General features: G+C 41.0%; 1 protein-coding gene across 8 annotated transcripts in view; it reads left to right on the top strand.

The window, feature by feature from the left end:
- Positions 1 to 700: 700 nt before the first annotated feature.
- LOC140393091 (heparan sulfate glucosamine 3-O-sulfotransferase 1-like) overlaps positions 701 to 14,195 on the top strand; it is a 219,469-nt gene continuing 205,974 nt past the window's right edge. For 5 of the 8 annotated variants that reach the window (XM_072479117.1, XM_072479121.1, XM_072479124.1 and 2 more), the window contains exon 1: positions 701 to 1,057. The gene's annotated coding sequence lies outside the window, so the exon portion shown is untranslated. Of the gene's footprint in view, positions 1,058 to 1,120; positions 1,140 to 1,518; positions 1,587 to 14,195 lie in introns of those variants that run through there. The other 3 variants (XM_072479125.1, XM_072479120.1, XM_072479128.1) reach the window with 3 other exon arrangements.

Raw genomic sequence — 14,195 nt, forward strand, 5'->3', positions numbered from 1 at the left:
ATGTTGTTTTTAGTTTGCTTGTGACAGTAAAAGTCTTAAAACTTGAAATCTTGCTATGAAACACCTTTTTATTGACTGTGGAAAATTTGGATTTCTTTTTAGATGTTAATGATCTCCACAGAGATCTTGACATTGCAATGGAACGGAATATGAGGTGCTGTGTACAAGTGGCAGGCAACCCAACACCATTTTTACCACTACCCAAGTTGATTTTTAACTCTGGATTTGTTGATATGCAAATGACTGGATTGAAACTTAAGTTAAAAATTCAATTTTTAAAAACTACAGTAATTCTGAGCGCTGTGCCCAGTTTGCCAAATCTGCCCGAGAAACGGCAAGCTATTTCATCCGATTTTTAAAAACATGTTTCCTCTTTTAAGTTAATTTCTAACGTAATTTGTGGATCACCCTACATTTTATAATAAAACATGTACAGATATTCAAGTATTATTTAAGAAAGAATATTACATTGGGTTTCTGTGATGCATGTTCTTGTCTACCAAAGCTTGAGCAAATTAACTGTTAACAACAAGCAGAATAATATTGTGTCACTGAAAGGTACCAGGATATCAATGAGTAACCAACACCACAAAAATAACTACATCGCTCAGCAGGTTCTCGCACAGACACCAGTGTTTGAATCGCTGTTGTCACCTGACAAAACTCCTCCCAGTGCATAATGTGAAGCTGAGACTGTGCTCGTGGTTCCTCTACCGGGTTTTTATTAGCTTGCCGTTCGTGAAGTGACAAGCATTCCACCTCGGAAGCAGATGGGGAGGGGGGGAAATGTAAGCTGCATTTGTAGCCAAGAAAGCTCTGCAGCTTAACCCTCCCGCTTTAATATGCATCTCTTGCAGGATCACTGTACGGTCACTGGAAATGATTAATTGAGAATGAAGTGGTTGATGCTCTTATTTGGAACAGACAGTGCCATTAGCTGCTCCTTGCAGTGAAAGTGAATGGCATTAAGGCTGGAGAGTGCACTCCACCTGAATCCTTTCGGCATTTGGGGGATGCTGGAGGACCAATCGCCTCACACCTAATTGTTCACTTCAAGGTAAAAACACAAAACTGTGTTATAAGTCTTTATAATTTAGAAGGCAGAGCATTGGAATGGAGTTGAAAATACAGCTAATCAGGTAGAATAAATTAATGTGTTTTCATGTCCAGGTGCATTGTGTTGCATTGTATTCGGATATCATACTCATTTAAAAAATTAAGTTGAAAGTGTTTCTAAATATGTGTGAATTGCATAAATGGATTACGAGCAGTATTGGCAAATATGGAATTTCAACATTGAATAAGATGTGGTCTGAGAGGTTACCAAAGATTTCAACGCGGGTTCATTTTATAAGTTTTCGATGAAGTCATGCAGTATTTTAAAACTAGATTTTAATCTGAAATCTGCACTATAGACATGGGTGTGTTAAGAAACTCATGTCAGACGGTGACGGGTGGGGTGGGTGGACCGCCCGTTTGACACAGCGCCGAATATTTAATTCTGTTACTTGGAGCTGAACATCAGCTGATGCCAGACCACCTGTTTTGCAATACCGTTCGCGATGCATTTCTATCCCATAATTTCGGTAAGCTTTGTGTACTAATCTTTAACCTCGGGTGTTTTGCGAATACGATACTGAGAGCATGAATAAACACCACCTGGAGGAAATTATTTAGAAATAGTTTACACGAATGCACAAGCATGTGTAACTTGCACATTGTTTTTTCCATCAACTTTTACACATCAGAATAGCAGACTTGTCATTCGCAGGAGAATTAATTGTTTGCACTGAAGGGGGTCTTGCTTTTTTTCTCTGGAAAAAACATAAATCCGAGATATATACAAACGGTGTTTATAGATTAGTTGATTGAAATGTGACCTAGAGCCATGCATATCACAAGGATTTAACTGGCTGCTACTTTTATGATTAGAGTTCAGCCTTTGAATTCATGTAAATGGAATCGTCAGGCCCTTGGTTTGTATATGTACCTTCCTTTGCCTGGCTGCCTGCCAAGTTGAAAGGTTCAAAATTTGACATGTGCAATGGAGAATGAATCAGTGAGAGAAAGGCCATTATTTTCATACTCTGCTGCTCTGACTGAATTGCACCGACTGTGATGAATGATGTAAAAGTAAAGTTAAATATCTTGATTAAATCTAATAAGCCATTTAAGCAGGTGCTGAAAACCGAGACTGTGACCTGATTAATGCCCTGTGAGATAATTTATTCAGTCAGTGGCCTCATGGAAGTTGCAGTGGACATTTATTTGGACCCCAGCTGTCATTTCATTCATGTTGTGCCTGTATCTGGTCATCGTTATCCATGTGTGTGAGAGTAGCTCTTTTTAAAAAAAAAAAAATATATATATATATTTTTTGTATTCTTTAAGGAATCTAATATTTCATTAATGAGGCTGATGCATCGAAGCAAATAGGCAACAGCTCCCAAAGCAGGAAGAGGAAACTAGTTTTAATTTTAGTCCTGTGAGAGCTGTCAGCAATAGTTCTTGGTAGCAATTATTTCCGTGCAAAAACCTGGGTTTCGTGTTGAACTGTTCAGCAATTGATGTAACCTTTGATCCAATTTACCACGTTTTGAATTTTTTAATCAGTAATTTTGAGTTGGCAATTTATGTTTGGGAAAAGAATTCTGGATTCTCCAAATTTACTTAATATATAGTGTCTCATGGCCATAATACAGATTTTATTACATAACATCTGTAAAATTGCTATCTGTTAAAGTACAGATTACTGTGGTGGCAGGCTGCAAATGTAGACATGCACATATTTAAAGATGTATTCTGGGATTTTTCCAGTCTTGCCAGCAGAGAGAGTGACAGACAGTCGCAAGTGCGATGGGAAAGTTTGGAGAATGGCTAAAATTGATTTACGGCCACTTCAAATGTTCTCTTCCCTCTCATATGGAGGTGATTTAGGGGCCTAATTCAGGGAGATGGTTACTGGACTATTACTAATCCAAATACACAGCTACGACGATGTTCTGGGTGCAGGGGTTCAAATCCTACCATGGCTGCTGGTGGAATTTCAGTTCAATTACCAAAATTTGGAATGTGAAGTTACTCTCAGTAATGGTTGTAAAAAACACCATTGTGGTAATAACCCATCTGGTCTCAGCAGCACCACCCAGAGCCTCGGAGTGGCTCTCCAACTTGGCCGAGTTTCTGCAACTAGGAAAAAATAAAATTCTTGACAAGGGGATCAGAGGAGAAATTCCACGACACATGGAAGAAGTTAACAAACCTTTTTACAGACCTGATCTCAACCAGCAACTAACAGTGGGGGGTGGAGTAGTAGAAAAGAAAGCGAGGGAAGAGTAGTAGATAAGAAAGAGGGGAGCAGGGAATCCCCATATAGCAGAACAGAAACAGGGAGGGAGCCCATTTTCAGGTGGAGACATTGATCCCACCCCTCCAGGCTGGCCGGGGGAATGAACCTGGCTAACCTCCCCAGAGAACTTTAAAGGGGGAAAGAGAATTTCTCTCCCCACAAAAACAAAATGTAATCACGATGTAAAGAGTCCTGGCAATAGTTGTCAATACATATTTAAAAAGTTGTAGGTAACTCTTACCACTAAATGTTAAGAGTCCCAATGAGAACACTTCTTTTTAAAAAAACAAACAAACTATAAGATACATACTAATGTAAGTAAAGTAGGGAAACGATTGAACTGGGACCACTATCGCAGATGTGGGACAGCCTGTGGTACCTGTGTTGATGTTGATACTGTTTTGATTATTATTGTTATTTCTGTATTGTTCTGCAAAGTTTGGATATTAAGTGCAAAATGCCAATAAAAGTATTCATCTGGTTCACTAATGTTCTTTTTTTAAAGAAGAAAATCAGTTATCTTTACTTGGCCTGATCCACAGTAATGTGATTAACTCTTAACTGCCCTCTAAAATGGCCAAACAAGCCACACGGTTTAAGGGAAATGAGGGACAGGCAACAAATGCTGGCCATCCAAAAGAAGAACTAAAAAAAGTAATGTGCTTAAATATATATATCCAGTAAGGCACTTGAGCTTTATTCATCCCAAGGTTGTGACCTTTTATGCTTTAAAGCATTGGTTCCCACCATATTTCATGGCACACCTCTACAAAAGATTTTGAAGCACACCTTCCTCTATTTTCTGTCATCTTTCCTTGTTGGAAACTTTGTGACTGCTCCTTTTCCTCTTTTAAACTCTTCCTCTCTCTCGCTTCTCCTGGATTTTTGAACCCTTTTTGAGTTTGCTTTTTGTGCAGGCCCATGGGACCATTGTCTTCAGCTCCAAGTCTGGTTGATCATGTGCATGGGCCTGATTACTATATTTTAAAAAATCTAAACCATGCATGTGCACCTCTTTTCCAGCTGACATATGCACGGGAAATCCTCCACAGAGCTGAAGAATAAAGTTAGTTTTAGTTTAATGATATGAATCGTGAACCTTTTTATCATGGCACGCTCTGGGGGAGGGGAGGGGGGTGGTGGTGGTGATGGTGGTGGTGGATTAACGGCCTGTGGCACATTGGTTGGGAACCACAGCCTAAACCTTCCTTGAGGTCATGTCATGTGTCAATAGCACAAAATTAGGAGAAGCCAAGTCAGATGGATCGGTTGTTTCATACTTGGAAATTAAATAATAACTGTAAATGGGTCAAATTGTGCAATAGTGAAAATGACTTCCACGACCAATATAGTTGGAAGAAAACTTTTATGTTGCGTACTGATGTAGTACTAACTCAGCTCGAGCAGCAATTAATGAAAGGACTGAATGCTGAGCTATATATTGCTAAAACACTAAAGATATTGTAGCCTGTCATATTGAAACTGTGTTATGCGATGCTTGGTACAGTGTCTATTGGTCACCTAATTGTAAGAGAGATATATGTTAGCCCTGGAACAGGGAACAGAGATGTGCTTAATGAAATGATTGCGTGATGTAGAAACTGACATTCTTTAGCTTTAAAACATGGCGATTGGGAAAAATTTAACCTGAGAAATGCAATACATGCCAACAGTATAGGAAAGTTCATCCAGGATACTGCTTGGAGATGAAATATGATTGTAGGGCACAAGTTCAAAGTTTGAAATTTATGCCTGGAAGAAATTCTTCATAGAATGAATAATCAACAATCGGAATTAATTTCCAGAGAGTGCATTGGAGCCGTTCACCTGTTGAAATGGTGTACTGTGGTTTCAACGTTCTAAACGAGAGAGCCAGCATGGATGAATAGTATTACTCGTCTGTATTAATCTTATGAACATTCATGAAATTGACTGAACTTAAACATCATCACCACTTCCACACGCATTTTTAGTGAAAACTGTCCTGACTCCATTTATGGTTTAGAATTAAATGACCCACCTGACATGAGCTGATTTTCAATTTGCACTAGTGGATTTTAGTGATGTTGCTGAAGACTACAGATAACCCCACTCTGCCCAATGCAGCTGACGGCCAGCGCTTAGTGTAGAGACAGGCCGAGATGCTGACATATTTAACACTGTCAGTGTAATATTACATGATATATTTGTTCTCTCATCATCCACCTCCACCTATGAAAGAGAATCTAAGATCATTTGTAGAGTAGATTTAAACTTTCTCTGCCTGGCGGGAAGAGTGTGGCAGTGGAGTTAAAATGGAGGTGGTCAATTTGCTGCCTCTTCACCGCTCCACCAACATTTTTCCAGGGCTTTCTGCTGGGGTGAGAAAGGCCCTAACCTGAATCGGGCAGGAGTCTCGTTAATCTCCAGGGTCCTGCAATGTACATAGGATCCTGTGCCATTTTAACTGCCCACCAGACAGTGATTGTGCTTCACTCATGGTGGAGCAGCAGAGGAGACCTGGAAAGGTGGATGTTGAAATTATTTGAGTGGGGCTGGGAAGTGCGGCTGCCTTCTGCTTCCCAACTCTCCCAATCGCACACTGTCGTGATCTCCACCTTGCTACCCTTGCCTAATCCCACTTTGCAGCACTTGGTTTGTAGCCGTTTAGATTACAGCACTTCCAAATACTTCTCTGTCTTTGCCTCATCTCTCCCACTGCGCAATTCCAGATGATTCCCCCTCTCTGTTTTCGATTTCTTTTGTACTTCCTGCTTTTGTCCTGTGAGTCTCTCAGATATCCACTTGTAATATCTGCTTGTAGGTTTTCATTGCAACTTTTTGATTCATCCAATAATTTCCCATCTCTGTTCAACCATTTCATCCAATAATTGATGTTGTTTTTGTCTCTGATTTTTTTTTTTTGTCTGTTCATTATCACTTGATCTCTTTTTATTTTCTCACTGTCTTTCTTTCACATTGCATCCTACTTGCGTTCTCCATAATGTGCTTGGTTCTATCTAGCTCCTTGTTCCCTCCTGATGAAGGGGCAATTTTAGATTCTGAGGTCTTCTCAGTCACCCCATTGATGTCCAAAGCTCAGTAGTTGTAATTTTGAGGTGGAGATGTAAATAGGTGGGTTGTACACCTGCCTGTACCTGGCAGGGGTTTCTTCAATGTGCAGATCTAGGCCATACACTGGTTATAGAGCTTTTGACTGTAATTTCCCATGATGTGTGATATTCTGCCAATTTCTACCAGGAATTTAGCAGATTAATGTTTTGTAACGACTGTTTCTGCTCCGAGAACATCTTTATTTGGGCAGTGGGATAACTCTGCTTACTTCATACCCAACTCGGGCAGAAGTTGAAGGTCCTACTGTCTGGCACCCATTCATGTGATTTATGTAGGGCAGAATATGGAAGGAAATGGCAGAGTTCAGGCCTGGGTATGTTGTATTCTGCACCTGGAAGAGAATAGTAGAGTCTAGGTCCCAGGAGGAAGCAGGGCACCTGGGATCTGAGGGCATCCTAAAAACAAAATGTGGACATATTGGTAAAGAAGTGGCGTTTTGGAAGGGGGGGCTACATTTTCCACTGTAGCTGCATTACTTTTGCTAAATGGCATTTACATGTCCTGTGTTGGAGTCTGCTGGAGTCATTTGGGGATGTCATTTGGGGACAATGTTCCAAAATGAAAGATGGTGAATTGGCTGTCTTGCATCTCTCCTGATTGTGATTGAAGTCAATGGGAGATATATAAAACCGGCTGCTTGAGTTTTCTCCCATTTTGCTCCATCTCACACAATCAAACTAATCAATTGTTAAGATAGGACAGATATGTTTTGTGATTTTATTTATGTGGTTGATGGTTACTACATTATAAATTTTATTTTTAAGGTGCACAGTGAAATGACGATAGGAAACCCACGTAGCTGCTGAAACAATATCTGGGATGATTAATCCATCCCTTACAAATGGGATTTGTTTTTTTCCCAAGGCATTTAAATAAATGTTTATCTCGATTCGCTCAAATTTTATTAATCTTAAAAAGCATGGTTTCTGCCCTATGGATCTTTTGGATGTGTTGGAAGATGGAAAACTTTCATTTACACCGATTTTTCCACCTCACCCAAGTATAGACGATTTTTTCACCTCCCCCAAGTGTAGACAAAAGTGGACACAAAAATGATGCGATTTTCTACTCCCAAAATTCAGTGTCCGGTGAATTTGCTTTGCATGTCCAGAATGCACGAGGTCATGCAATGTAGCAGCAAAATATATCTCGTCATCATAAAAAGGGAGCAGACAAAAGGTTTTGAATCACTGTTGTACGTCATTGTGACACATTGATGAAAGCATGCAGACACCCAGCTGAATTCCTGCTATCTCCGTAATGGCCTCCCAAGTCATTTTTGCAGGATTTGGGTCAGCTTATCAAGCATCCAAAGACAAAAGGTGAATCTAATCGATTAGTCTTGCACTCGCATTGAAATAAACATTTGACTTTCTCGCACAATTCCATACCTGTCCTATTCATTACTGCTCCTGCACACTGATCAACATAATCTAAGCATAAACGTTCATTAGTTTGCTTTTAGTATGTGCATCGTTCAATAGAAAAAAGATTAAAGTGAGCATGGATATAAATATCCAAGTTGGTATGGTCGGACCTTCTCTAATCTGTGAATGACAATGCAGTTGATTTAGACAACTCGTAATGAAATGGCAGTGAGGGTCTGGTTTGTACAAAATGGCTTTTAATCTTTGGTTTGTGATAGTAAATGAAGAATATAAAATTATATGATAAGGCAGGGAAATTGAGATGATAATAATGGATAGCACCTGTTGATACGCGGACAACGGTTGTAATTGTAACTTGCAATGATGGAATAAAATAGATGAAATCAGATTAGATGTCAGTTTGTAAATCTTGTATGGGGGTGCATTAAACACAAGCTACTGCAATTGTAAATGAATGTATTCCTTTTTCAATAATATTAAGTGCAACTCTTTCCAAACAAATCATGGGAGATATGGACATAGCCGAATGTTTAAAATTAGGCAAGCATTTACTACAAGGCGACGCGACCTAGACATAACTCACATACACAGATGGGGACAAAAACTAGTAAATCCTTGCCAGTGACCCATGATGAGCCAGTTGCGATATCTTAAACATTTTAGGGATTGCCTTTGATATCTCCCACATCCCTTAGATCGCATTCAAATTATTTCTACTTCCAGCTGACACACTGTATATGACAGTCGTACCAACAAGCTTCAAAGTTTCAATGTGTGATACATTCTTCCAGAAAAGCATTCAAACCCCTGTTTTTAAAAAAAAAACCAGATGAAATGTTTATCAGTACAAAAGTTTGCATAATACGATACAGTTGCAAACTATTTCAAACTTCTTGAAGTGGACAATGGGCAACACAGTGGTTAACACCCAGGGACCCGGGTTCAATTCTGCCCTTGGGTGACCTGTACTTAGTACAGAGGGCTTTAGATATTGGGTCATTAAGTAAGTTCAAGGCTGAGATAGACAAATTTTAATCAGTAAAGGAATCATGGGCTATGGGGATAAGGCGAGAAAGTGGAGTTGAGGATCATATATCAGTCATAATCGGTGGTCTACTTCTGCATCTTATGGTCTAAATGTACTTACTACCCCTACATAATTCACTTTAATTTTGTCTTGTTTTACATAGAACAGAACAGCACAGTACAGGCCCTTCAGCCCACGATGTTGTGCCAACCATTTATCCTAATTTAAGATCAACCTAACCTACGCCCCTTCAATTTACTGCTGTCCAAGAGTCGCTTAAATGGCCCTCATGACTCTGACTCCACCACCTCCGCTGGCAATGCATTTCACGCACCCACCACTCTGTGTAACGAATCGACCTCTGACACCTCTATACCTTCCTCCAACACCTCTATACCTTCCTCCAATCACCTTAAAAGTATGTCCCCTCATGCCAGCCATTTTCCGCCAGGAACAAATCTCTGGCTATCCTCTCATCACCTTGTACACCTCCATCAAGTCACCTCCCTTCGCTCCAGTGAGAAAAGTCCTCGCTCCCTCAACCTTTCTTCATAAGACATGCCCTCCACCGCCCAGGCAGGCAGTATCCCAGTAAATCTCCTCGGCACCCTCTCCAAAGCATCCACATCCTTCCTATAATGAGGCGACCAGAACTGGACACAATATTCCAAGTGTGGTCTAACCAGGGTTTTATAAAGCTGCAGCAAAACCTCTCGGCTCTTAAACTCAATCCCATGTTAATGAAAGCCAGCGCACCATATCCCTTCTTAACAACCCTAGCAACCTGGGTGGCAACTTTTGAGGGATCTATGTACGTGGACCCCAAAATCCCTCTGTTCCGCCACACTTCCAAGAATCCTGTCTTTAATCCTGTATTCAGCATTCAAATTCGACCTTCCAAAATGAAATCACTTCACATTTATCTAGGTTGAACTCCATCTGCCACTTCTCAGGCCATCTCTGCATCCTGTCAATGTCCTGTTGTAACCTGCAACAACCCTCAACACTACCTACAACTCCACTAACTTTGTGTCATCAGCAAACTTACTAACCCACCCTTCCACTTCCTTCTCATTTATAAAAACCACAAGGAGCAGAGGTCCCAGAACAGATCCCTGCGGGACACCACTGGTCACCAACCTCCAGGCGGAATACTTTCCATCCACTAGCACTCACTCACTCTTTTGGCCAGCCAATTCTGTATCCAGATAGCCAAATTTTTCCTGTATCCCATGCCCCCTGAATTTCTGAATGAGCCTATAATGGGGAACCCTATCAAATGCCTTACTGAAATCCATATACACCACCGACCTTTATCAATGTGTCTCATCACATCCTTAAAGAATTCAATGAGGCTTGTGAGGCATGACCTGTCCCTCACAAAGCCATGCTGACTATCTTTATAATGTTTTTTCAAATAATCATCAATCTTATCTCTTCGAATCTTTTCCAGTATTTTGCTCACTGCAGACGTAAGACTGGCTGATCTGTAATTCCCAGGTATTTCCCTATTCCCTTTCTTGAACGGGGAACAACATTCGCCTCCCTCCAATCACCCGGTACTACTCCAGTGGAGAGAGGACACAAAAGATCATCGCCAATGGTGCAACAATCTCCTCCATCGCTTCCTGTAGTAACCTTGGGGATATCACATCAGGCCCAGGGGGCTTATCTATCCTGATGCTTTTCAAAATTTCCGTCACATCCTCCTTCTTAATATCAACCTGTTCGAGCCTATTACCTGGTTCACGCTGTTCTCATGAGCAACAAGGTCCCCCTCTCTAGTGAATACTGAAGCAACATATTTATTTAGGGCCTCCCCTAGGCACAAGTTCCCACCACTATCCCTGATTGGCTCTACTCTCACTCTGATCATCCTCTTACTTCTCGAGTGTAGAACGCCTTGGGGGTTTTCCCTAATCCTTCCTGCCAGGACTTCTTCATGCCCCCTTCTAGCTCTCCAAAGTCCATTTTTGAGTTTCTTCCTGGCTACCTTGTAACCCTCTAGAGCCATGCCAGATCCTTGCTTCCTCAACCTTACGTAAGCTTCCTTCTTCTTGACTAGAAGCTCCACTTCTCTTGTCATCCAATGTTCCTTCACATTACCATTCCTTCCTTGTCTCAGTGGGACTAAACTATCCAGCACTCACAGCAAGTGCTACTTAAACAACCCACACATTACTGTTGTGCATTTCCCCGAGAACATCTGTTCCCAATTTATGCTCCTCTTTCTCCCCATGTCTGTGTGTGTTTCCTCCCACAGTCCAAAGATGTGCAGGTTAGTTGGAATGGTCATGCTAAATTACCCATTAGGTGGGGTTGCGGGGATAGGGCAGCAAGGGTGGGCGCAGACTCCAATGAGCCGAATGGCCTCCTTCTGTACTGTAGGAATTTTGTTGGGATTCTTATCAGAATTCTATGGTTCAATAAGCACAGTTAATAAAGCAACCATTAAAATTATTAGTTTTAAATGTTCCAATTTTTCAATCCAGGTGTGCTTTCTCTCTCTTTAAAGAAAAGGCAGTGACCACTGATGGGATCATCATGAAACCTGAGAAATTATTGTTCATCACTAAAATTGATTACAAACAGGTGATTCACCAGTTTTGTCATTTCGGCTATCTGTGCTAATGAACTCCTTCCCATTGTCTGTCAGACTAACATTGACTAGCCAGTTCCCTTGATGATCTATTAAAAATAGAGCAAGAGCAATTAACGGAAAAAAATTGCAATAAGTCAATATCATTCTTTTTTTAAAAAAAATTTAGAGTACCCAATTAATTTTTTCCAATTAAGGGGCAATTTAGCGGGTTCAATCCACCTACCTTGCACATCTTTGGGTTGTGGGGGCGAAACCCACGCAAACACGGGGAGAATGTGCAAACTCCACACGGACAGTGAGCCGGGATCGAACCTGGGACCTCGGCGCCGTGAGACTACAGTGCTACCACTGCGTCACCGTGCTGCCAATATCATTTTTGAAGCATTTTGTTAAGTTGTAACAGTAGCCTTTCCTATAGTAGCCCTTCCTCCTTTGAATAAAGTGAATCATTGGTCACACTGTTACAATTGTTTAATATGATAGTTCATACTAAGCCATTATTTTTAGATCTCTATTGTTTTCAATGGTGCCACATTTCCATTTGATCCATTGTTCCTCACTTAGTCTCCTGGAGCTATATACTGACATGTCCAGCAAAAGAGATTTTTTTTTTTCATGTCCATCTGTTAACTACATCTGTGTTAAGCTTGCCTCAGAGTGACACCCTTTCCAATGATGTCTTCCTCTTTTGGTTCTATTTGCGGTCTTTTGCATTAGTACAGTTGAGATCAGCAACCCTGATGGCACACTCCATGGTGGCACACTTTAGGATTTCAATGCTCCACATAACTTTTCTGTCATTTAATAGCCATCCTTTAAGTGGGTTTGCCTATAGCAAGGTCAGGTATCTGCTTATGTGCAGACATCTCTATATATGACTTTATGTAAAAAGAAAACTCCTGCTATAGTCAAATATCTCCAATTCCGAATACAATATACATGAGAAGTTTATTTTATTACTTCAGAACATTAAAGTGGTGCAGGAAGAGAATTGGTATATTACAACTGCAACTGCAGTTGACAGCTCTAATTATAATCCGCATCCTACATGTAACAGAATTCTCTTCAGCTTTTACAAAGAGTATAAAAGTATTGCATTTCACCTCATAGTTACGATGTGGCACCAAACTCTGCCATTGGTTTTCCTGGATAAGTCAAAGTTTGCCATCAATGAGGACCACTGGTTAATCCACATAGAATGGTTTCAGCAAAACCCATTGTCTACCCCTCTGAAGCAGCAATTCACCCAGTTTCACCCTGCCTTTCCCAATAGACCTGCAAATCCTTTTCAGATAATGATCCAATTCCCTTTTTGAAAACCTCAAATGACCCTGCCTCCTCCACAGTTGTACGATGATGATGGACGGTTGAGACAATTGGGCTTGTATTCTCGGTGGAGTTTAGAAGAAGAAAGGCGATCTCATTGAAACCTACAGAAATTCTGAAGGGGCTTAATAGGGTAGACGCTAAGAGATTGTCTCTGTGGGTCAAGGAGTCTAAAATGCAGGGAGCACAGTCTCAAAATTAGAGGCTGATCATTTAGAATTGTAGGTGGCGCAATTGTTAGCACTGCTGCCTCACAGCGCCAGGGACCCAGATTTAATTCCAACCTTTGATGACTGTCTGTGTTGAGTTTGCACATTCTCCCCGTATCTGTTTGAGTTTCCTTTGGGTACTTCAGTTTCCTTCGACAGTGCAAAGATGTGCAGGTTAGGTGGCTTAGTCATACTACGTTGACCCTGTCCAAAGGTTTAGTAGGGTTACGGGATTACAGGGATGGGTGGGGGAGTGGGCCGAGGTAGCGTGCTCTTTTGGAAGGTCGGTGCAGACTCGAGGGGCAGAATGGCCTCCTTCTGCACTGTTGGGATTCAATGAGATGAGGAGAAATTACTTCATTCAATGGGTTGTCAACCGTTGGAATTCCCTACCATGGAGGGTTTTGGATGCTCCATCATTGAATATGTTTCAGGCTGGGATAGACAGATTTTTGGTGTCTCAGGGAATCGAGGGATATAAGGAACGGATGTGAAAGTGGAATTGAAGCCCAATAAGAGCCATGATCAAATTGAATGGTGGAGCTGGCTCGACAGGCCTCGTGGGCTACTCCAGCTCTTATTTCTTGTGTTCACTCTCGGGCAGTATATTCCAGATCCTAACCACTCCGTATGGGGGGATAAAACACGTCCTCTTTTTACCATTGCTTCTTTGCCAATTATCTTAAATCAGTGTCCTCTGGTTCGCGATCTTTGCATCAACACTGATACAACATTTGCAATTCTCCAGTCCTTTACCATCATCCCTGAATCTAAGCAAGATTGGGAAATTATGGCTAGTTTCTCTGCAAATTCCACTCCTGCATCCCTTGGCTGCATCTCATCTGGTCCTGGTTCTTTAAGTACAGATGACCTTTTCTATTAATTAACTTTTTATTCTGGATTGCTCCTTTTCCATTTCCATAGCCAACCTAAACCGAACAATACAATGATCAGTGTCCCCTAAATGTTCCCCCTCGATGAAATTGGTCCACCTCATATTGAGAATCAGGTCTAACAATGTCTCCATTCTTGTTGGATAGGAAAGCAACTGTGGTGGAAAGTTCACCTGAACACACACTCCAGAAACTTTTGCTTCTCTCCCTTCCCCTCCCACTATCCTTTACACTATTATCCCAGTCTATATTTGGATAACTCAAGTACACCATTATAACTATAATTC

Source organism: Scyliorhinus torazame, chromosome 16 (assembly GCF_047496885.1).
Source record: "Scyliorhinus torazame isolate Kashiwa2021f chromosome 16, sScyTor2.1, whole genome shotgun sequence".
NCBI classification, from domain to species: domain Eukaryota; kingdom Metazoa; phylum Chordata; class Chondrichthyes; order Carcharhiniformes; family Scyliorhinidae; genus Scyliorhinus; species Scyliorhinus torazame.